This window comes from Myxocyprinus asiaticus, chromosome 1, assembly GCF_019703515.2.
Source record: "Myxocyprinus asiaticus isolate MX2 ecotype Aquarium Trade chromosome 1, UBuf_Myxa_2, whole genome shotgun sequence".
Lineage (NCBI taxonomy): Eukaryota > Metazoa > Chordata > Actinopteri > Cypriniformes > Catostomidae > Myxocyprinus > Myxocyprinus asiaticus.
The window spans coordinates 43439228-43462912 of NC_059344.1; positions in this window are offsets into that span (position 1 = coordinate 43439228).

Here is a 23685-nt window from a genome sequence, read left to right on the forward strand (position 1 = left end):
CTCTACAGTTAGTACTATCATACATTCTGTGTATTTGATACTGCATATCAGTTTTCACGTGTATATGTCCTTACGTCTGATTATTCTGGCTGAGAGCAGCAGCGCGCGCTCTTTAAAAGTACTTTTTTTTTTAACTCTCTCGCCTGTGCGCCCGTGCTGTATGTATGTGCGGGAAAGAGATCTCCATTCACCAGAAGTGCTCTGCCACTCTCATCCAGAAATATCAATAACGTAAGTACACTTTAAAAAGTACATTCCCCAACTCTCGAACACTTTTTATCAGACTCACGCTTACTACGCAAGTCATTTCTAAGTGAAAATGTTGACTATATCAAGGCAAAATCAAATTTACCACATATCAGGGACATTTAAATTAATATAATGGATGAAACAGACCATGATGGAAATTGTACAACTCAGTCCATCACACATTTGTAGCGCAACCTTTGTGTGTTACCTGTAAAGCTGGCACTTGCGTTTCAATGACAAAAAGTCAGAAAATTCAATGAAGAACACAAGTGAGGGGAGAAATCTCTATTCACCTATTATCCATATTAAATATAATGTAAAAAGAATGAAACTTCAGCCCAAGGTGAGTTAGATCTTGACTTTAGGGAAGTAGGCTACATCTGGACACAGCAGGAGGACTGAAAAGTATGAAGTGTAATACTGTAGTATATAATTATTTTTTTAATGGTATCTGATCTTTTCTGTTTTTATTTTCTGTTGTTGTATTTAATTTTATGGGAATTATTAAATTTTTAAATATTACCATTTATTAAATGTATTAAACACATTAAATATATTTAATTACATTAAATGCATTTTACCCATTATTTTAGATAAAACTAAACTAAATTGAATGGACAAATTGAAAATGAAGTAGAAATAAAAACCAAATTAAAATTTGAAATAATAATAACTCTGGTTGTAATGACTAATGCAGCTTTCACTTTCTTTCTTTTAATTGAAATGTCAACAGAACGCAATTAGAAGTGTGTTGAAGGACAGTTTTGTCTTCATACACCTAAAGCATATGTTTTCATTCTGAAACCACTTTGAAATTTGTTCAGCAGGATACTAATCATTTGTTTTTTGCATTTATATTGACAAGTTGTTTTTCTTAGTTGTGAAGGTTAAAATAAGCTAAAAATATAGATGTTGAGTTTACGGTTACAATTTTAATTCAGATTCTTGAACAGATTCATTCGGACTCTGACTCAACTCGGACTCTGCCTGTTATGGACTCAGTCTTGAGTCCGACACGGAATCGATTGTTTAAAGACTCGGACTTGACTTGGACTAAGGTGGAACCACATAACCAGTGCACCCAACACTGATATGTGGAAAGAAGGGCCGAAAGTTTAGAATCAATTATTAGGAACACTCAGTTTAAAAATATATGATTACAAACTGTAAACACACAGGTGAAGGGTGACAGGGAAAGAGGTTGAAAAAACAACCCACTGAATTATAATTTAAACAGAACAAATTTATGCAAGGTCAATGTCAACATTTTCCAGTATGTACTCCAGCTTGTTATAGTGGAAGCGGCATTTACACTATCATCCCTTAAGAGCTTTTGTCAAAGTTAAGTCAGAAGGAACAGAAGTGAGACCATTGAAACTCCCATTTGTTTACATTCATCACACAATGCTTCGCTCTTTAACCTACATTTCCAATGGTAGCTCTCTCACCCAATCAGACCTTTACCCTGATTGGTTGGCCTGACTGTTGTCACCCCTCCCTTAGCAGTGTCATAGCATCATAGTGTGAAATTAGCTCTTTGTTGGGTGACCTTGCAAGAAAACAAAGGTAAAAGGAAACACATAACCCTGAACAATGTTGAATGACTTCGCAAACTGAGCCACTGGGGTGTCAAGTGGTTTTACGTGCAAAAATTACGGTTGACTTTGCTGAAGAATGTGGACAGTATGCTATACTGCCACACCTGAATTGAGACAGATTTAAAGACCAGTTCGCACAACAAACAAGGACAGATAACATATTCTTGCTCAGACCAACAGCTATTTTTCATTCTGTAACACATCTGATGTTGCTTAAAACAGTTGCTCATATTTGCTTCTCTCAAATCAAAGTGATCATAAAGCTAACAACAACAACTCTACAGAGCAGTGGTTCTCAACCTTTTTGACTCCAAGGCTCCCCATTGTCCAAGACAATATCCAAATATTGTTTTCAAAATGTATTAACAAAAACATGGAATTTCAATAAATAATAATAATAATAATAATAATAATAATAATCAAATCATGATCAATTTGTGATTTACTGAAGCTTAATTAAACTGAAATGTGAATTCAGTTTGCATGTGTTTAGCCTATTAGATTTTCCTAACAAACTATAGTTTATTTAAAAAAAAAACTATAGTACACTGACCGCACCACGGTAATGAGAAACCATCAATAGAATTTTCTGTGGTTATGGCCCTGTTATTACAAATGCCACTGTTAAACAATGGAAGAACAATGGTAACATGATTTGTAAGGTTTTAAGTTAGATTTTTATAATATAGCTAATAAACATCTTATAAATCATCTTAAGTCATCTTGAGCCCACTGGTTAAGAACTTCTGCTACAGAGACTGAACTACTGCTACAATCAAATTACCAACCTAATAATAAAGTTCAACGTGGCCACACAAAATTGTGCTAACATTTCTAATGCTGTAATACTCTTCTCTGTATCAAATGGTCTTTTTCAACAACAAATTTGCTGAGCTTTTGAGGGTAAAGCTGTGTGTTAAAGTAGCAATTAAGTGTACTTGAGGCTTTGTCAAATGAAGGGAGTTTGTAAGGACAAGACAGAGCTGGCCCAAGGCATAAGCTAACTAAGCGGCCACCAGGGGGCCCCCAAGAGCACATGATATATTAAGTCAATGGACAATGTAATTATACAAAAACGCAATATTAAATGCAATATTATGTTAACGGGCTGCAGGATGCAAGCACAGTCAGACTGTGATGATTGAAGTTGACTGAAGAGGCAGCAGCATTGCAGAAAACAGCAATGTCACAAAAAAGGACATATCCCTCTGGTGAAAAAAAAAAAAAAAAGGAAAACCGAGGAAGAGAAAAAACAGCAAGATAAAGGTATGTTAACTTAAGTAGCTAGGCTATGTTGCGAGCTAGTTAGTTAACATAGACTAGGTAGCATATCTTCTTGTTTTAGGAAAGTTCATGTTTGATTAAACATCCGTAAATAGCCTTGACATCTTAATATATTATAATACAACATATTACTTAGCTAGTTTTAGAATAAAGAAGAGGCTGATGTTGATGGGAGTGCACTTGCTACAGAGATGGAGAGCCTTCCAGAACTCCCCCAAGCAAAGATGACCACATTTGAGCTTTTCACTTACCTCTCTCAAAATGAGATCTGTGAGTTGTACCCAAAACTTTGGGTAGCTCTCCGTATAGCCTGCACTCTCCCTGTGACTGTTGCGTCTGCAGAGCGGAGCTTTTCTAAACTCAAATTGATCAAAAACTACTTGAGATCTTCCATGGCTCAAGAAAGACAGAGTGGACTTGTTAGTATTAATAACAAAATTGCCCGTGAGATCACTTATAGTGATACCATAAATGACTTTGCCTCCAGAAAAGCCAGGAAACACAAATTCTAAGGAGAAAGTGGAATATTGAAGTAGTTTGTAATAAAGTTGAGGTAGTTTGTTTAAATTAAAGTGTTTATTTTGGAATTGTTATCATTTTTTCTAAATCTTTTGCACATCTGTACATAGTTTTATTCTTAAACCATTATTGTTATCTTGTTACAGGTTCCTGTGTTCATTTTATGTCATTAAGTATCTGTTTAATTTATTTAATATTGTCTGTTTTTCACATTTGCATTTATTTTTTTATATAAGAAGATACTGTTTATATTTGATTTAATTTGTAGTTGATTGTTATTCAGCTTTATATTTTTATTCTTGAACCATTATTGTTATCTTGTTACAGGTCCATGATCTGTTCATTTTATGTCATTATTTATGTATTTAATTTAATATTGTACATTTTGTACATTTACATTTATTTTTTATATGAGAAGATACTGTTTATCTTAAGTTATTTTATTTGTAGTTGATTGTTCTGCACTTTTGGGCATTGCTAATTTTTTTTAACCAAAAGCAATTAAAGTGGTTAACTTGTTTACAGTAAATGCATTGTCTGCTGGTTTATTTCACTACTTTTCAGTACACCACATTAAGTATGCCACTTAGTACTGTAAGACTTTGAATATTAAAGTGCAAATTAACACCTTGTGGGTTTGCTACTGTTACAATTAAAAACCGTAGAAGGGTAAAAACACACCAGGCAGACATATGTATGATGTAAGCAAAATAGCTACAACTAATACAATTGATAATGGGTGTGTTAGATTTATGGTGTGCGAATAATCAAGCATTGACAATAGTCAATCGTATTGGCGGTACCGAGGGGCCCCCAAATAAAATTCTGCTTAGGGCCCCATAAAGGCTTGGGCCGGCCCTGGGACAAGCACAGAACAAAATGGACTAAAGGGAGTAGAAAACAACAAATAGATAATATCTGAATGATGATGACTGAGAGTTACAAATTATCACTGGATTAAGACATACTCTGAAAACTAGATGTAGCCCCTGTACAGATAAACTGTGATTTATTAGTAAGTTCACCATGCAATCAGATGATTTCTGTGGACAAAATGTGAACATGAATGAATTAATGAATTAATGAATGAATCTGCATGTGTCTATGTTGTAAACTCAGATGCCTAAAATGCACAAATACTGAATGACACATAGACTGCTTAGTTCTGTATTACCTGCTGTACTGTTTATAAAAATGTGTCCCTTGCTCTTTTAAATGACTCTATGGCTTTCCGTATGGAGCCACCTTTCTGCCTCCCCTCGCTCCCTATTTCTCTCACTCACTCTTTCTGCACTATTGATTTAAATGAAGGTGGCTTGCCACTAAGGCTGCAATGCCACTGAAGAAAATTAGAAAAAAGCAGCTCCCATTTCAAGCAGAGTGAGGAGCGACGGAGACCTCAACCTAATTCTTATCTGTTTGTACACAGAAACTGAGCTGTTTTTGCTTAATTTCTCTGGAGAAACAAAAATATGGGTGTTTGGCTTGGGGGTATTTTACATTCCTGTCTTCCTCCTGCTAAAACTCAACAGATTGCATATCACTTTAATTAGTTTTGAATTAACATGTTAACAAGAATCTGATGCTCGTATGGAGCAATATAATATACATAACAATGATTGTTTGGGGCTATTTTGATATACAGGTGTGCAGTAATTAAGCAGTCTTGTGTGTCTCATAGAAAGCCTCAATGTGTAATGGATTCATTATGACTGACATTTAATTAATGTAAGAAATACTAATTACAGTTTTATTGTTTTTAAGGCTGCATTCATATTGAGCATTCTCTTAGTGCAGTCATTGATATGAAAGTCATGCGTTTGTTAATCAGAAACTCCCTTTAATCGGGCGGCTGTCTAATGTGTTCTGAGACAAACCGAGCGAGAGTAAAGGAACAGTTGGCATTTTCAAGAACGCTGTCAGGCAGGTGAAAAGTTAAAGACGTCATAACTGCTGGTGACGATACAGACCATGTCCTCTGATTCCACACATCATTAGAGGCTTCCAGCCATTTCGGCAGCCAGCATTAATGACAGTCTAGTACAGCCGCATTTTAAACATTCATACTTCCATGTCTGCGATTCCTTTCTTGCCCCATCGACCCAGCATGTTGATTTGTCTGGAGATGAAGAGCCTTGTGCACAGCAAGGCTTGAAGAAAATAACAAAGTTGCTGTAATTTGAAAGTCTAATTCAGCCATGTGCACTCAATGGGCATGCTAGAGAGTAAAAGGAGCTGACTTCTCCAATACGATTCTACACTTATCATTTGTACATCGGCTGGGGAAAATATATTCCTATATCTCTCTCTTACCTTTTTTACTCTTTTTCTCTTTTTATCCAACACCACAAACATTTTTTTCTTTCTTTTTTCTGAGTGACAGACTTTTTATCATAACTTTCAGTGAAGCTGTAGCAAAAGACTCTGTTTGAACTTTCTTCTGAGATCTCTGCCATCTCATATGTCACATTAGAAAAACATACAATGAGATGAATCAGTGAGCATGTAACATGTACAACACTGGAGGCAACAGAGACCAGCTGGGCACCTACAGCCACAGAATTGCTATTTCAGTCTCAGCACTCAACAAAGTGATTGCTCACATCTATTTCCTCCAAAAGCAAACAAAATAAACGGATGGACGGAGGGCCGGCTGGATGGATGGACCGAGGATGGAAGGCTGGACAGATGGATGGAAGATGTGGCCAGATTGCTGATATGTACTGAATTAACCACACAGAAAGTCTGTGGAAATTGTAGCTGGCAGGCCTGTAAATATACTGTATGATTTTCTGCTTGATAAAAGTGTGGGACAGGAAACACACCTCTATCAGAACAGATAAGCCACCTGACAGGGCACAAGTGGTTGTGCGAAGGGCTATCTCTAAGCAACTGAAAGACAGCTCAATTGTGACATCCACAGGAGGGGCTACTGTCTGTTATATACACAGGATGAGCACAGTGACGAGGCTTGGGGGGTGATGGGGTTAAGCGTTGGGGCAGTTTCCTAAAAATTGGGCTCAGTGGGAATTAATTTCACAAATGAAGACTTATTTCACAAATAAATATTATAGGGTAGACTGGGGCAAGTTGTCACAATTTTTACAAAATTGTTCAGAGTATATAGTGGAGCAACTTGCCACACTATATGGGGTAAGTTGTCAAAATGGAACCTCAACACCACCAAAACAAAATCAACACTTTTCTTTAAATATGTGCCTGCATTATGCAACATTTCAGAGGCTTTTCAGCTAAATTTGAAAAGTAAAACATTCATGAGGATTCATGAAACAATAAAAATTGAAAAGGTAACATACATAAATATCAGAATGTTGCTTTGGCTAACAAATATTGTAAATAACATATTGTATAAATGTATTACCTTTCAAATAAATTTGACAACATGCCCTGACCTGAAAAATACTTTTGTCCCAAGAACACATTTAAATGTATCGGTAAAAACCTGCCTTCATAATTGTTGACCCTTAATGTATGTCAGTGTGGTTTGATTATGTTCGCTTGTACTGTATGTCCAAGAGCTTTAACAAAATTCATGACTAGAATTCACCAACAAAATGGTTCTAATTTAAGAGGGTTTTGAACTAGATGTTCGAAACCAGCACACAAAACCTCTGCTAGAGAAAACACACATTTGCGCAACTGGACTTTTGACACTAAATCTTTTTGTTACTGATTGTGAAAATTAGCCCCGGTCTCCCCTAAATGTAATGGGAGGAGCTTGCCCATCTAATCCTGTCAGTCATACCTCAAGGATGTCTACAGTATAAGCGTCTGCTTAACTCCCTCAGGCAACAATTCTCCTAACATTCCTCCACCTACTCAACTCCAGCTTTATTTTTTAAACACATATAATTTTCTACTACTAATGCTCAATCCATTTATATTTCTTTCTTTAATCAAGTAGACCAGGAGTCATGTGCAGGAGCCCCTCCACTGTGGACACCACAGCAAATCAGTTTACCTATGGAATATCACGCTCGAGGATTATATGAACTGGCGAAATCGTATAATTATTTTATATTGCAATGGAAGTCCTGTATCACACGCACAGTTTTTTGCAGTCACTACAACAGCCAAAAAAAAAAAAAAAAAACACTGAGGTATACTTAGGCCTATAGAAAGCACAAGTGTTCTCCACAATCATCAATGCATAAACACACACATATCTTTTGCAACCTACACAATTATTTGGGACAAAACCTCCTACCCAAGTGACGTTAAAGCAGATACAGTAATTATTTACACGTGACATGAACACACACAGTCTCTCTCTCAGGTAAACCTTTCTTCACCTCAGGTTGTTTCTTCCCTCTCATTGCAGCAAGTCACTACGGGAAAGCAAGTGTGTGGGAGTGCTTTCAACCAGCTCTCCACGCTTTCTGCATGAAATGACGGCAACCTGCCCTTCTTCTCTTCACCGAGGAGGCACTTGCTCCTCTCACCCTCATGCTCTTATTCCTGCTTTTGAGTGCTGTCTGTTTTCTTTGTCACACCTACGTTCCCGTTCATCAAACCCAGTGCAGGATATCTAAGCTTGACATCCAACCCTGTCTGACATACCTCAAGTGACAGGATGGGCTGAGAGCTGAGAGAGTGAACCGCACTCTAACCTACACCACTACTACCACCACTCCAAGCACCAGCAGATAAGCTCTTGTCACTGCATGCAGCCTGCCAGTGAGCTCAGCCTGAGCAGCACTGCAAGCCAGCAACAACTAACCATGGTTTGTGCTCCAACACATACCAGCAATTATCTCTTATTGAACTTCTACATCAAAGAGATGCTGTTGCCCCATGGTGACTGGCTCAGCAGAGTGTTCTGTAGAATGACATTTCCACTCCAAGGGGACATATTTCACAAGATGTGGGTTCAATGCTGGTACAAATTGCTCTCACAACAAATGTTGTTGAGGTTCCCTCGTTCTAACTAACTAAAGTCACGTTTCAGCTGCGTCTGTGAAGGTCCTGTGTGTGCATGTAAAGTGAAGTTCAAAAGCCTGAAACAACTAGTGAAAATGCTTGTTTAGCATTTTGTTTCACTTCAATTAATATTATTAGCATAACAATTTGAGTAAAAAGTTGATTTTGAAAAATAACATGGATAGATAGATGGTCTTTATTGTCCCAGAGGGAAATTTGTTTTCACCAGTCTGCCCCACAAACACAAAACATACAGATACCCACATTACATCATATGACATATAACATTCCCCTGCCCCAACCCGTGTACATACATACAAATGATCAGTGCTATCGAGTTAATTTGTTCACAACAGCAATAGCTGATGGGACAAAACTTCTGCCAAAGCGAGTTCATTTCCATCATAAAAGTCCTGTATCATGAATATCAGGCAAAGGAAACTTTTTTCAGACAAAGGAGTTATTGGTGGTTTGAGAGACTGAGCAGGGACCCCCTTTTACAAAGAGTAGTGTTGCACTTACGCCTGGCCCATAATAACATGTATAGTATCACATTAATGTTATAATACTTGCATTGCAATGCCATTCAAATATTGATAATTAATCAACAATCATAGAGTTATATATTACATTTACACTTGTACACTTAACCAATCTACATCTTCTCAACTTAAGCTTTGGTTAAAGTTAACTTAATATCATATGTGTGTTTGATGCATATTTTAACTTTTAAAACCTGTGTGTGCCGATCGGTTTTTGTTCAAACTGTTTATGACATTATAATCTGGGATAAAGGAATGCTGTTAAATGCATTTAGATGACCTCACACATTGTCAGCTTATTAAGCATAATTGGTGTAAGATCTTGCATGTGAACACACTAATTGAGTTCGTTTACATGCACATTAAAAGTTCAACATGTCCAGCATGTATATATCTTACTTTCAGTTATCATCGAAAACAGCTTCTTTTATAGATCTCATGTGGATTCCAATCATAGAATGAGGCAAAAAGCATGATATTTATTGAATTTGTGGCCTGAATCTGTATGTATCTGTCTGAATGTAGAACTGTTCAAGTATACAGATAAAAAAACTATTCTTAATCGTCAATTTATTCACACCATCTTTTCTCAGTCTAAAAGTTATTATTATATTTACACAGAGTTTATAAGGATAACGTCATTATATATTGAAAGCAGAGCTCGTATAGTTAGAACAATCCAGGAGCAAATTGTGTCATCTTTTGCCTTTAGACATCACCATGAACACAACGAATACATCTGATCAGCACCCAAACCAGCGCGTAAAGAATGTAAAAAATGCACGTGGCTGTAAAGAGCATCTCGATGTTGAGAATTTAGTTAGTTGACGACTTTGATGTGCTACAATGATGCAAAAGGTAAACTGGGAAAGGTCTTCATCACTTCATCCACTGACGTCCTTTCTTCAGGTATTCGATTACGCAGTGTCATGTAAACATGTAAAAAGAGAAGCTTGATTATAACTGCCTATGTAAACATACTCATGGTTAGTTCATAATATACATTATCTAATGTTAAAAAATATAGATTTTTATTGTAAAGTGGTGACAAAGTGTTTTCAAAGTAAAACCACTGTATGCAGTGTTGGGTTCAAGTCCACCTTAGTCGAGTCCAAGTCAAGTCAGAGTCTTTAAACAATTGAATCCGAGTCCAAAAGGGGCAGAGTCGGACTCAAGACCGAGTCCATAACAGGCCGAGTCTGAATGAATCTGTTCATGAATCTGAATTAAAATTTTAACCGTAAACTCAACATCAATATTTTAAGCTTATTTTAAACTTCACAACTAAGAAAAACTGTTTGTCAATATAAATGTAAGAAAAACACCTTTGCATTTCATAAATACATTTTATGATTATTATCCTGCTGAACAGACTTTAAAGTGGTTTCACAATGAAAGCATATGCTTTAGGTGTATGAGGACAAAACTGTCCTTCAACACAACTCTTGCGTTCTGTTGACATTTAAATTATTTGTTGCTTTTTCCCCTCCACTCAAACATAGACTAAAGAAAGTGAAAGCTGCGTTAGTCATTACAACCAAGGTTATGTTTTGAATTTTAGTTTTTATTTCTACTTCATTTTCAATTTGTCAATTCAATTTAATTTAGTTTTATTTAAAATTATCCCTATCTAAAGAAATAATAGTCTATACTGAGATTTCTTTCTGAATCTTTTTTCTCTATCTGCCGACTGATTTGGGAAAATACAGTAGTAATTAGCACTCACTGAGAAGTTACATCTCACAATTTGACTGCAAATGCTACATCCAAAAACACTTGGGCCATGTCGTCACAGACATGATTTCTAGTTAATTTGAGGGAAACCGCATGATGCAGGGCAGTTCTGCGTGCTGCTCGTGTACCTAAATCTCTGACGCGTCCATGTGCATCTCGCAGCAGCTGCCACGGAAGATTAAAAAAAATAATAATAATAATTTATATTTGCTTGAGCGGCAGCTGCGTTGGTCTGCAATTAGTTTGAAATCAGTTTGAAACCAACTAAAGAAAATGTAATTGAGCTCTTTTTTTACCACAAAAACATGGAGAATAATAATTCTGAGTCATAAATTTAACAGAATTGTCCTTCAAAAGTGTCTAGATATAGGCTAAAAAAAGACGTGCAAAAGTTACCCGGTGGTTTACAATAAAAATAAAATAAAATATACATTTTAAATAATAATGTCATAACCAACTAAATTCATCTCGTAACATGAGGTTTAGCTTCATATACAAACTCTGTCATTAAATAATACATTTATTTTATAATCTATAATTCAATTAGAAACAAAACATTTCACTGCCCAAAATATCCTAATATTTTATTGTGCATGGTTGAATGTTGTGAATGGTGGACAAATGCTGTAAAAGAATGTATTTTAAGCAGCTCATCAATGCTTTGAAAATAGTCAATCAATAATAAATAGGTGCTGTTTATCTGTTTAGAGTTGCTGTCTGCTTTAGCAATAACGCTTTTTTCCCCTGACTATTAAAAAAGTTACACAGTTAATTCATCAAGCTGTAAGGCTGGCAACAGAATGTCTACAACCAAAAGGCGCCATTTCCGGTAAAAGTAAAAAAACTCTGCGAGAATCAACGTCATAGAACTCTCTCACAAAAGCTGAAATCTACACCTGAATATCACCACGTGTGATAAAGTGCAAATAACCTTGCTGCCCCCCCCCTCTTTCCCCTTCTCCCCTTCAACAGCTCTGGACCAACACAAAGACATAAGATTTATATGTAAAAAATATAACAAATAACATGAAAACAAAGAATGCAACTGTATGTGTTTGATATCATTTAAGAGGTCTCTGTGTGACTGGTATAGTGGTCTCTTTCCCATGTTGATAAAACTAATGGTAACAAAGTTATAAGGTCTTTGCCAAATACTGCATAATTCTGGAGGTGGCTCCCCCTCCTTGACCTACAATTGAAATTATCTCCTGTATGTTAACAAGGTTAAACCCCAGGAAGTCAAGAACCCATTCACCCCCAAATCCTCATTGTTCAAAGGATAATACCATTTGGTACACAATGTTTATTCTGTCTGGATATTTAAGGAAAGTTGGCATGAAGTTCTGGGAATCTGTATACAGATCTCCCATGCTGTACCGCTGCATGTAGTTTTGTCAGGTATGTTTCTTTGACTTGTCTTTTATTTGTAGTAATGCTTGTTTATTCTGATCATGTGAAATTGGCTTTGATTTGAATTTCTGCAACAATGTTTTATATCCTACCTGACAAATAAATTGTTATTATTTGATTTATTCTGAATTCCTCTGAAATCATTACTGGAGCTTTAATATAGGAGGAAGCCATTTAAAGACTCTCAGTTTGAATTTAAACCACCTAGGACAACCAGGTAGGACAACCACCTAGGACAGCCGGGTAGGATTTGAATTTCAATAGACCAGGGTAGACCAAACTGGAGCTTTAATATAGGAGAAACCACTCAGGACAACCGGGTAGGAGAAAGCCATTTAAAGACTCTGTCACTGCTCACCGCCCGTCTTAGCAAGTTGTATGTACGTGACTAAGCGGCAATATCGTCTGGTTATGAGAAAAGCCAAACCAGACGATATTAGTTAACCCTACAACCACTGACTAAGAACGGAACTGGCTATCCATTTTCGGGAGGTTTACGTAATTTAATAACGGCCGGCGTAAGTCTCCAAAGATCAAAAGGACAATGTATAGAAGAGGATTTAGAGTAATCAATAACCTAAAAATGTTAAATTAAAAGAATGATCAGAAATTAGTTAGAGCTTAAATATAAATTAGAGGTCAACTTAAAATTGGAGTCAGATTAATATAAAATTGGAGTCAGATAAAATGAATAACGGAATTAAATGTGTGAATTAACAATAACTGATTTACTTCAGTGCTCAGAAAAGACAGAACAATGCAGAGACCTTCAAGGGCAATTTATTGAAGTTCCGCTCCGGAACGGATATTTTTAATATAATATATATATAGATTCCCTTTTCGTTTTTTACAAAGCTATTATGGACCAGTTCAAGCTGACAACACTGCGTGGACCACAAGAGACTACAGAAGCCTACATGTGTGATACATTACGCCTAAAAATACTTAATATCCAATATTAATACTATTTATATATATTTTTATTTCAATATGCTGTTTTTAGTCAACTTTGAGAAACTCAGTGAAGTTCTTGATTTTACGTTTTTAACCATGATGAAACCATGCGAACACCGTCTTGGCTGCACAAACGGCACACGCAATTTTACCAGTTGTCAGGTCCCGTGTTGTGTGAAAATGCCTTGTTTAGTTTCTATTACATTGGACATATACCCGTCTTTTATGTTTTCGTTGTGCCAGCCACCTCAGTAGTTGATGTTAAACAGTAGTGTCTGTAGTAACATTCAAGCTCATTGGTTGACTGATGAGTGTGCCTGTGTACGTGCATACGTGTGTGTGCATGTGTTTGCTTAAACACAGTGAAACAACTCTGGCTATGTCTACGACTTCAGGGGCTAATACAGCTGCATGAAGACAGAGATGTGTTCTTTAATTTCTGTTTTGTTATTTATTTTTTATTTTTTTTCATTGCATCACAAATGTCATGGACTCGGCTGGAGTCCCAAAGGCTCGAGTCCGAGTCAAAACTCGAGTACTCCAACTCTAACTTTGTGTTTTATGTAATGTTCTTTCATTCCAGGATCATACATCTTAGTCTGGCTTCCAAAACAGACCTTTCTAGACCTCTGTGAAGGTGAGGTGCATGTGGTCACAGACTAGAGCCACGGCATGGAGTGCTTTCACATGAATGCAGCTGAAACTCACCCAGGGGATGGGGAGGTGGCGAAAGGGAGGAGCAGAGAGATGAGAGTTGCATTGCCCTGCACCTTGTTGCCTGAACAAGGGGACAAGGGGAATGCAAAGACAGGAAACCAGATTCTGGTTTTAGCACATACTCTACTCTGATGTGTATAGATGCAGGTGACCTGAGGACTGTACTTGCAAACATATGTGCAGTACTATGAAACACATAAAAAAAAGCTAAATTGCAATACATGCAATTCAATCATAAAATCACCTTTAAAAGAACTGCACAGATTCATTTTTTCCCCTCTTAGGCCTGTAAAGATGACAGATTATTTGTGATTATTTTCTCTATTAGAATTTAGCTCTACTGTGCCACTGCTTCAGAGATAATCAGTCAACAGCAGAAGTGCATGTCAGTACAGCTGTGTGTTGATGGACTACTGACAAACATCAATCAATCTGGTGAAGAGTATTTCTGACCTGCGGACAGAGCCATTTCTCGAAGTTGTCGGCTTGACAACTTTTTGCCAATTTATTTTGGGGAACGTCTTTGCAATTTTTTTTCTAGGATTATAGGATTTTAATTACTGAGATAGTCACAGAGAAAATAGCACATTGTTAATTGTCAGAATTCAAATAATAACTCATCAACCTCCATCTGCCAGTCTGCATTAACATATTAATCTACATCTCAGGCTTAATTAACAAAGCACTGAAAATGGTCGCCAAAATCCTGTGTTTGGCATTTACATAAATTCTCTCATCAGAGATAACAGAAAAGTTAGAAAGTTTAAATTGTTTAAAATAATGCAAGACAATGTCCCTGAATACAGCCTCAACAGCACCTGTGCTGTGACTGCTTTGTGACTGGTATAGATGTAATTATATCATCTCTCTGCTGTTTACTGTTTAAATGAATCAAACTAAAATTAGCATGATCCATATTCAGTCACTCAGTCAAATGACAGAGTAGATAAATTTAGAGGGTTGCAGACTTAAAGGATTAGGTCACCCAAAAATAAATTCTCTCATCATTTACTCACCCTCATGCCATCCCAGATGTGTAAGACTTTCTTTCTTCTGCAGAACACAAATTAAGATTTTTAGAAGAATATTTCAGCTCTGTGGGTCCATACAATGCAAGTGAACCATCATAAAATTATCCATATGATTCTAGTGGTCTAATTAATGTCTTCTGAAGCGAAATGCTAGGTGTGTGTAAGAAATAGATCGATATTTAAAACTTTTTATTTTAACTAAAAATGTTTGCTTCCGGCCAGCTTGAGGTTTGTACGTTGACGAGGGTGGAGTTCAAACTACACGCATTCAGCGTTTTGCTTCAGAAGACATTAATTAGACTACTGAAATCATATGGATTAATTTTATGATGGCTATATGTAATTTTTGGAGCTTCAAAAAGTTAGTACCCATTCACTTGCATTGTATGGACCTACAGAGCTGAAATATTCTTCTAAAAATCTTAATTTGTGTTGTGAGGAAGAAAGTCATACACATCTGGGATGGCATAAGGGTGAGTAAATTATCAGAGGATTTACATTTTTGGGTGAACTATTCCTTTAAGGTAAAATGTAAAACTGAAAAAACAGGCCCACTAAAACAGTTCTCTTTCAGCAGGTAGATTGCCCTTCACAACTTGATGACTTAGGAAAAAACTGTAATAAATCTGCACATACCAGCAGAAAGGAGATTCACAGCAGAGCAGACAACATAAATTACACAGACCTATGAAAATAAGTGAAAGAGCATTGAAGGGAGAGATAAGAGTGGGCATAAACATGATGCGTGACTTTAAAGGGGTCATATCATAAATATTTTATTGCTTTATCCTCCCCCCCCCCCCCCCAATGTAATGAACCAATACATTGCTCCTGTTCTTGACTTTCTGTGTGAAATATATGAGTAACAACGCTTAAACTGGTTGATACCGTCAAGTCCAATAAAGTTGGAATTGCCCCATCCTTCAGTAACAGCCTATTTGCAAAGCCTGTATTATATTGAGACAGGTTCACTAAACAATCCACAGTGAGTGACATGTGCCGTACAAGCTGTTTTGGTCGAAGTGAAATGATCTGGAACCATTGTAAAAATAAACTTCAGCCACTTGTTTCAAATATTGGGAATGTTTGTAACACTGTTTAGTAGGACTGAATGATTTGGACAAAAAATCTAATTGGGATTATTTTGAAAAATATTACAATTTAAACTGTAATATGATTATTAACATAAAAAAACCTAGTAGTGTTTCCATTTGATCAAAATTAAAACATGGGAAAACATGTCCTACTGCCAATAGAAATACTTTTCAAGAAAGAGTGTTCACAGCTGACTCTTAAAAACAACCAGACTAAATAAATAAATAAATAATACAGTGAAACATAGAGGGGAAATAATCAACATCATCTTCACTTTGCATCTGTTCACTAAGTACCTGTTTTTGATGACTTCGTGATAGGCCCACATTTCATCATTACCTTTGGAACCCAATAATAAGTTATTATTAAGTTAATAAATTATTATGATAATACATTATTGTATAATATTAACAACAACTACCATTCTTCCACTGTTCTGTACACAAAAACCTGGTGTTATGAGGTTACTTTAGAATTGGATGGGAACTTTTAGCGGCCAAGCATATTTGGAATCATTCAAATGTGCAATTAGTAAATCTAGTAATTTAATGCAGTCAACTCATAAGCCTCATGTGTGCATTGAATATGTGTAATACACTACAAAGAACAGTGCTGCGCACATACAGTTAGTGCAATGAGCAGTGTATGCAGACTATGTATTTATTTAATTAAAACACAGCCTTTGCTTCTTGATTATCGATTTTACTTCGATAAATCGTTCAGCTCTACTATTCAGAGCCACTTGTGCTACAATGCCAGCTGATAGTGACTCACTTCAAGGCTTAAAAAACCACCCAAAATATCATAAAAGTAATCCATGTGGCTTGTATGTCATATTCCAAGCCATTTGAAGGCATACGATACACTGTAAAAAAAATTCCTGTAACATTTATGGTAAAAAACTGGCAGCTGTTGTTGCCAGAAATTCACTGCAAAAAATACCAAAACACTAAACAACATCAGGGTAACACATGTGAAATTAAAATAATGCAATAAACATTAAATACTACATCAGATATAACACAGAACACCCAATGTACATAACTGATATTAGATATTAAAAATAAGAAGAAACATAAATATTCCCATAAAATATAATGAAATGTCATGCAGGGAATTCTGGGAACGCCCGATTATTGTTTTTACCGTAATTTTAACAATAATTTACCATAAAAAGTACATGTACTCTCTTATTAAAAATAATATAAATATTTACCATAAATTATACGGAAAATTATACTTTTTACATATAAAAAAGTTATTTTTTACAACATTTTACCGTAACACTACATGTATTGTCTTTTTAAATATATTTTAAACGGTCTTTTACCATTAAAATTACGGAAATTTTTTGTGTAAACTTAGGTGAGTAACAACCTGAGTAAATACACATAAATGCATGCCACTGTGATCAAGCTTCTCTCATGCACTCATAAACGCACAACAGATATCTAGATTTTTCACTGATTTTACTTGGAATATGAAGCACGAGGCACAAGGACTGATTTTATGATACTTTTGAGAGCTTTTTTAAGCTTTGAAGTAAGTCAGTTCAACTGCCACACTGAATAGATGGACAAAGATAAAAAAAAAATTAAAAAAAAAACTTTTGTGTACCGCATAAGAAAGTAAGTTATACGGCTTTGGAATGACAAGAAGGAGAGTAATTTTTGGGTGAATTATTCCTTTAAAGGACTTCCCTAACCTCTTACTAGTTACTAGTCTTACTAGTCATACTCTAATAATTGAAGAAATATTCAAACTGGATAATTGAAATGTTTAGGAATTATAGTATCTAGCCTGGGTGGGCAGGTTGCTGAATAGGCAACACTGATGTGTAAATGTGGGCATTCATGTGATAATGCACTGATGATTCACAGATCATGGATTTCAGACTGATTTGTTTTTGCAGCTCAGTTTCAGTAAATTGTTCTTTTGGAGTTTGGAGTGATTTATTATTATTATTTATTTATTTTATGTAGGCAAACTTATTGAGAAATTGCTTACAAGACAACTCTTTTATTTTACAAGATCAATAAAAAAATAATAATAAAAAATAATAATAATAATAATAATAATAATAATTATTATTATTATTATATATATATATATATATATATATATATATATATATATATATATATATATATATATATATAATATATATATATAAATTATATTACCCCTTTAGATGACAATGCCCACAGTCTTTGTATTAAAAATGGCCCAACTGCTAAACAAAACAAAGGCCAACAACAGGCTGCATGCCATTGATTTAAATTCTGTTTAACCAATACAAGAGCAGACAAGCCTGAACAAACATATTAGAAATGAGTTTCGCCCGTGACAGGTTTCATGCTATCGGTAATCAAAGTAAGCCATGCATGTTCCGTCGGCTGCCATCACTTTATGGATTTCATTAGAGTGCTTTGTTGAAGCCATTTTGGCCTACTAATGCCAGATTGCCTATACTAGAGTGCTGGTCTGTTTGGACAGCTATGATTGTATGTACAGCATTGAAATGACAGCTCAAGTGTCCTGACATAATCCAGTGGTGTTATTTCCACTATGCTCATCAAAATATTATGGCCTGACTTCCCGAGTATTGTTCTAAACACGTTGAGATCCCCAACCACCACTCTCCAAATACCCTTTCTATCTCTCTCTCCATCTTTCCTTCAGTGGTGGGAGGTCTGCCCTGCACAGCTGTTACACATTTGGCTTTATGCACTAAATGTTCCATGTGTGAGACAGTTATTTACAGAATAAAGAACAATATAGCATATGATTAAATGAACTAATATTTCATATGATTAAATATTAGTCATACTCATATGTGAAGAGGAATTATATATATATATATATATATATATATATATATATATATATATATATATATATATATATATTATTATTATTATTATTATTATTTTTTTACAAAAACACAACGGCTAACAAAAATCAGTCTTTTTGTGAGAGTTCCTCAAAAATACCCTTTGAAAAGAGCTAGATAAAAAAAAAAAAAAGAGGAAATGTAACTCCCTGTCTCTAAATGGAGCCTTTCTAAAGAACTCTGGTGTTGACTTTCATTCTGAAGCCTGTAATTCTTGTTCCTAATTTTTCTCTCTGTAGATGTGGGAGTCAGACAGTTGAGTTGGGAGGGGAGAAGAAATAAAGAGAGAGAAAAAAGGTTTAGATCTGACAGTCATTGTCGGTTTGGCACTTCAGACCACTTCAGCTCACAAAGCTTAACCTGATGCCCCTGCGAGCCAGCGTGTGATGCTGTCTTTACCTAAGGTCTTACAAAAAGAGGCTAGGTTTGATCCCAAACAGTTAACCTGAAACGTGAGTGCAAGGGAAGTCTGATGAGAACAGCAAAGACGGGACAGGATAACCAGATTGTCTCATTCTCATGGCACAGACTGAGGCTGTCGCTGATGTTGGGCTTGTGAGGATGGCATGAAGGTGGTTTGGGGACAGGTGGGGTGGGTTTGTCTTTAGACCGGATGACATCTGCCTGCTGAGTTGTTGTGAAATAGTGTTTGGGTATACACTGACAGCCAAAAGTTTGGAATAATGTACAAATGTTGCTCTTATGGAAAGAAATTGGTACTTTTATTCACCAAAGTGGCATTCAACTAATCACAATGTATAGTCAGGACATTAATAACACAATTACTTTTTTCAAATAGTAATGTCATCAGTAATCAGTAATGTCCTGACTATACTTTGTGATCAGTCGAATGCCACTTTGCTGAATTAAAGTACCAATTTCCTTCCAAAACAGCAAAATATATACATTATTCCAAACTTTTGGCCGCCAGTATAAGCGTGAATGAGAGAGAATTAGCAAGCAGGTGGAGAGAAATTCAGATTGTTCCCTAGCTGTGCAAGAAAATCCCTCTATTTCTAGACCTGCATTTGTTACTCTCTCTCTCTGTGTGAGTGTGTGTGTGTGTGTGTGTGTGTGTGTGTGTGTGTGTGTGTGTGTGTGGGCGGGTTTGGGTGGTTTACGAGGACAATTGTTTAGGTTACAAACTGGTAATTACAAGGGAATTATGCTATAAATGTGGTTTATGAGGAAATTTCTAGTGTCCCCACAATTCAACTCGCTTACAAAACATGCTAAACAATGTTTTTTTGAAAATGGAAAAATGCAGAAAGTTTTTTACGAGGGTTAGGTTTTGGAGTAGGGTTAGGGGATAGAATCTAGTTCGTACAGTAAAAAAATCATTATGTCTATGGAGAGTCCTCATAAGGATAGCCGCAACAACATATGTGGGTGTGTGTGTGGGCAGGTTTAAGTGGTTTACGAGGACTTTTTTTTAGGTTACAAACTGGTAATTACAAGGGTATTATGCCATAAATATATATAAAAAAATATATAAAAATCATTATGTCTATGGATAGTCCTCATAATGTTAGCTGCACCAACGTGTGTGTGTGTGTGTGTGTGTGTGTGTGAACATGTTCATCTTTAAGTGTGTGTGGTCATTCCTCTCGCAAGCAGTATAACCTATTCACAGACTCTAGATAAACAACTAATGAAATCCCTCTCTGCCTCCTAATCTAAATACCCGAGTGCACCTTGTGCACTTCGGCAGACTCCTGGCAGAAAACCATCCTGCTGCTCAGAGCTTTCCCATTACCCTCCTCATCTTCCCTCTGCGTTGGCCCGCACATCAAACAACTTAGCACTATGCCCAGCACTGGCAAAACAAAGATTCTTTAGGGATAGTTCACCCAAAAATGAAAATTGATTTTTGCCAGTGTTGATTTTTGCATATAATGATAGTTCAAAAAGCAATATTGCTGTCATTAATTGGCAAAAATTATAAATCAGTCAACTTCTACTCTTAAAGCCCTCCAAAACAACACAGTAACAGTATTTTATGGGTGCCGCGATCAATACAGTGACAAATGTTAAATAAGTACCTTCAAGACTAATAGCCTGGTCCTCTGCCGAGGCCGTAATAGAGCTGTAATTTTTGTCTGAGTGACAGGTAACATGCTTCTAAATCATTCCTTCTCTTTCTCTCTCACTTCAGTTGTCTCATTTCTCCACCCCTGCAGTCTCCAGCCGAGCCCAAACCCAGTACCACTCTTGTGGTGCTGGAATTACTATTGGCAAATCGAGCCAGGCAGGATTAATTGTAATTCAAGGTCTATTACTGCAGCGCTTGCTTGCTTTTGCTGGATTGCCGGTTGGGCACAGAAAGAATGACTTTTCTGAGAACTGCCCCGCTCTGAGATTGTTGATTAGCCTTTTGATGAAATTGGTAAAGCAGCGGAGCTTGACTCATGGTGGCCCTCACAAAAGAAAAATAGAAAAGATTTCAGAAGAGTGTATAGAGAACAAGAAGATGCAGAAATAAAATAAATAAATAAGAGAGAGAGAGAAAGAATGAAGAAAATGTGAGGGGGAGAAGAAGTGAGAGGATTAGCAGATTTCATCAACTGTGGAGATGTGCTGCCCCCATGAGGAAAGATGAAAATCAAAGGGATTGAAGAGAGGGAGAGGGAGAGACACTCAGACAGATAGAGAGAGAGAGAGAGAGAGAGAGTAAATATCAGTGTTGTTATTAGGTTTTGCATGCCTGCACTGATTTCCAGCTGTCTCACAGCCGGGGCTCTTGCGACTCTTTCAGCACTCGTAAATGTCACACCTTGTACATGCCAGTGTGATTCAACACAGCCTATATTTACCTCCAAGAATGGCAGCACACTCCACCACAGATCATCACTACAAAGGCTGCTGAAATATATGAGAGAGGATTTGGACAATAAGCCTAGTTTTGAAAAAGAAAAAAAAAAGGGGGGAAAGAAGACCCCATCCTACACCTCTACCTGCCAAACATAGAAATGCATTATGCAGATCTTAAGATCAGTTGCCCTCGCACACACAAACACACACTATACAGTACATGAAGTCTCAGTTCAGGAAGCTGGTGAAGATGGAAAACAGGATAACTGTTACACAAGGCTTTTATGCTGAATATTGAAGAACATCAGAGAGGAAATGCAAAGTTATATAGAGTGCATCACTGAGTACCAAAGAACAGAGGTGGGTAGTAACTCGCTACATTTACTCCATTACATTTACTTGAGTACATTTTTGGAAAGAATTTACTTTTTTGAGTGTATTTAATGGTGAGTACTTTTTACTAATTTCTAATGAAAATGTTTTACATTTACTTTGTTACAATGGGCGACGTTCCTGTCGTTACATTACTGAATTGAATTTAATAAGTGTTAATAAATTTGTATTTATTGAGATATTTTTGAATAAGACTTTTACGACAGCGGAACTTTACACTCGAGTCGAGCTCATCACTGACTGCTGCAGCAGCAAGCGTGCCAAACAAACACTTTCTTTGCTCTACACAATGAAAAAAAATAGTTTTGTCTTGCAATTCATAATTTTACACCTAGACAAGGTTAATATTGCAGCATGGAAAGTGTTGGCGATTATGATAACGTGTGTCGTGGTCATTTCCAGGGTGACTCTGAAACTATGGGCTCTAATGACCTCAGTTTATAAGTATACATTTTATAACAGCGCTGCAATATATCAGTGCCTAAATCCATGTAAACTTTTGTTTTAAGTGTAAATGTCTTATGCTTTATGGATCACGTGCTTGACTTCTGGAGCACGAGCCAACAGAATGTCTTCGCATGCAAAGCATTTCTGAGTTTGACAGATGACGCCAGAGAACAAGCTCTCAAAAAAGACTAACACGCTTCCAAACACGGAGATAAGTTGCAGTTTACCCTTAGTGTACAGCACTATGATCTAAATTCTTTTAAAAATACTTTAACTAAACTGAACCAAGAATCCATTCAGGACTTTAAAACGCTACAGGACTTTTGAAATAGCGACAGTAGGTGTTAATAAAGAATGATCTTGCTTCGTTTTATTCAACATTATATACAGTATAATTGGGCCCGTTGGACATTGTTCACGTTTTTCACCATAATAATTACTAGAAACTGGTTTCCAAACTTCTGTTCTAATGGACAGATTCGTCCAAATCTGACAAGCGTCCTTAAAGTGATAGTTCAGCCATAATTAATATTCTGTCATCATTTCCCCGCCTTCATGTTGTTCCAAACTTGTGTGACTTTCTATATTTTGTGGAACCCAAAAGATGTTAGACAGAATTTTAGGACTGACAGTCTCAATCTCCATTCACTTTTAAAATATGGAGGGGAAAAAACATGCACTGAAAGTATATAGTGACTAAGGCTAACATTCTGTCTGATATCTCCTTAATTGTATTGCATGGAAGAAAGAAAGTCATATGATTTGAAACAACATGAGGGTGTATGACGACAATTGCCATTAATAATAATAAGAATCATTATTATTAGTAGTAGCACTATTATGTAAACATTTAAAATGTGTATTATGTAATGAAATATTGGGGTGTACACGTCCATTATCTTATATGTGGAAGTAACTAGTTACTCGCTACTTGAGAATTCTTTTAATTGGATACTCTCTTACTCCAGTAATTTTTAACATTATTACTTTTACTTCTACTAAGGAATTGTACTTTTACTTGAGTAAAGTTTTTGGCTACTCTACTCACCTCTGCCAAAGAAAAGGGC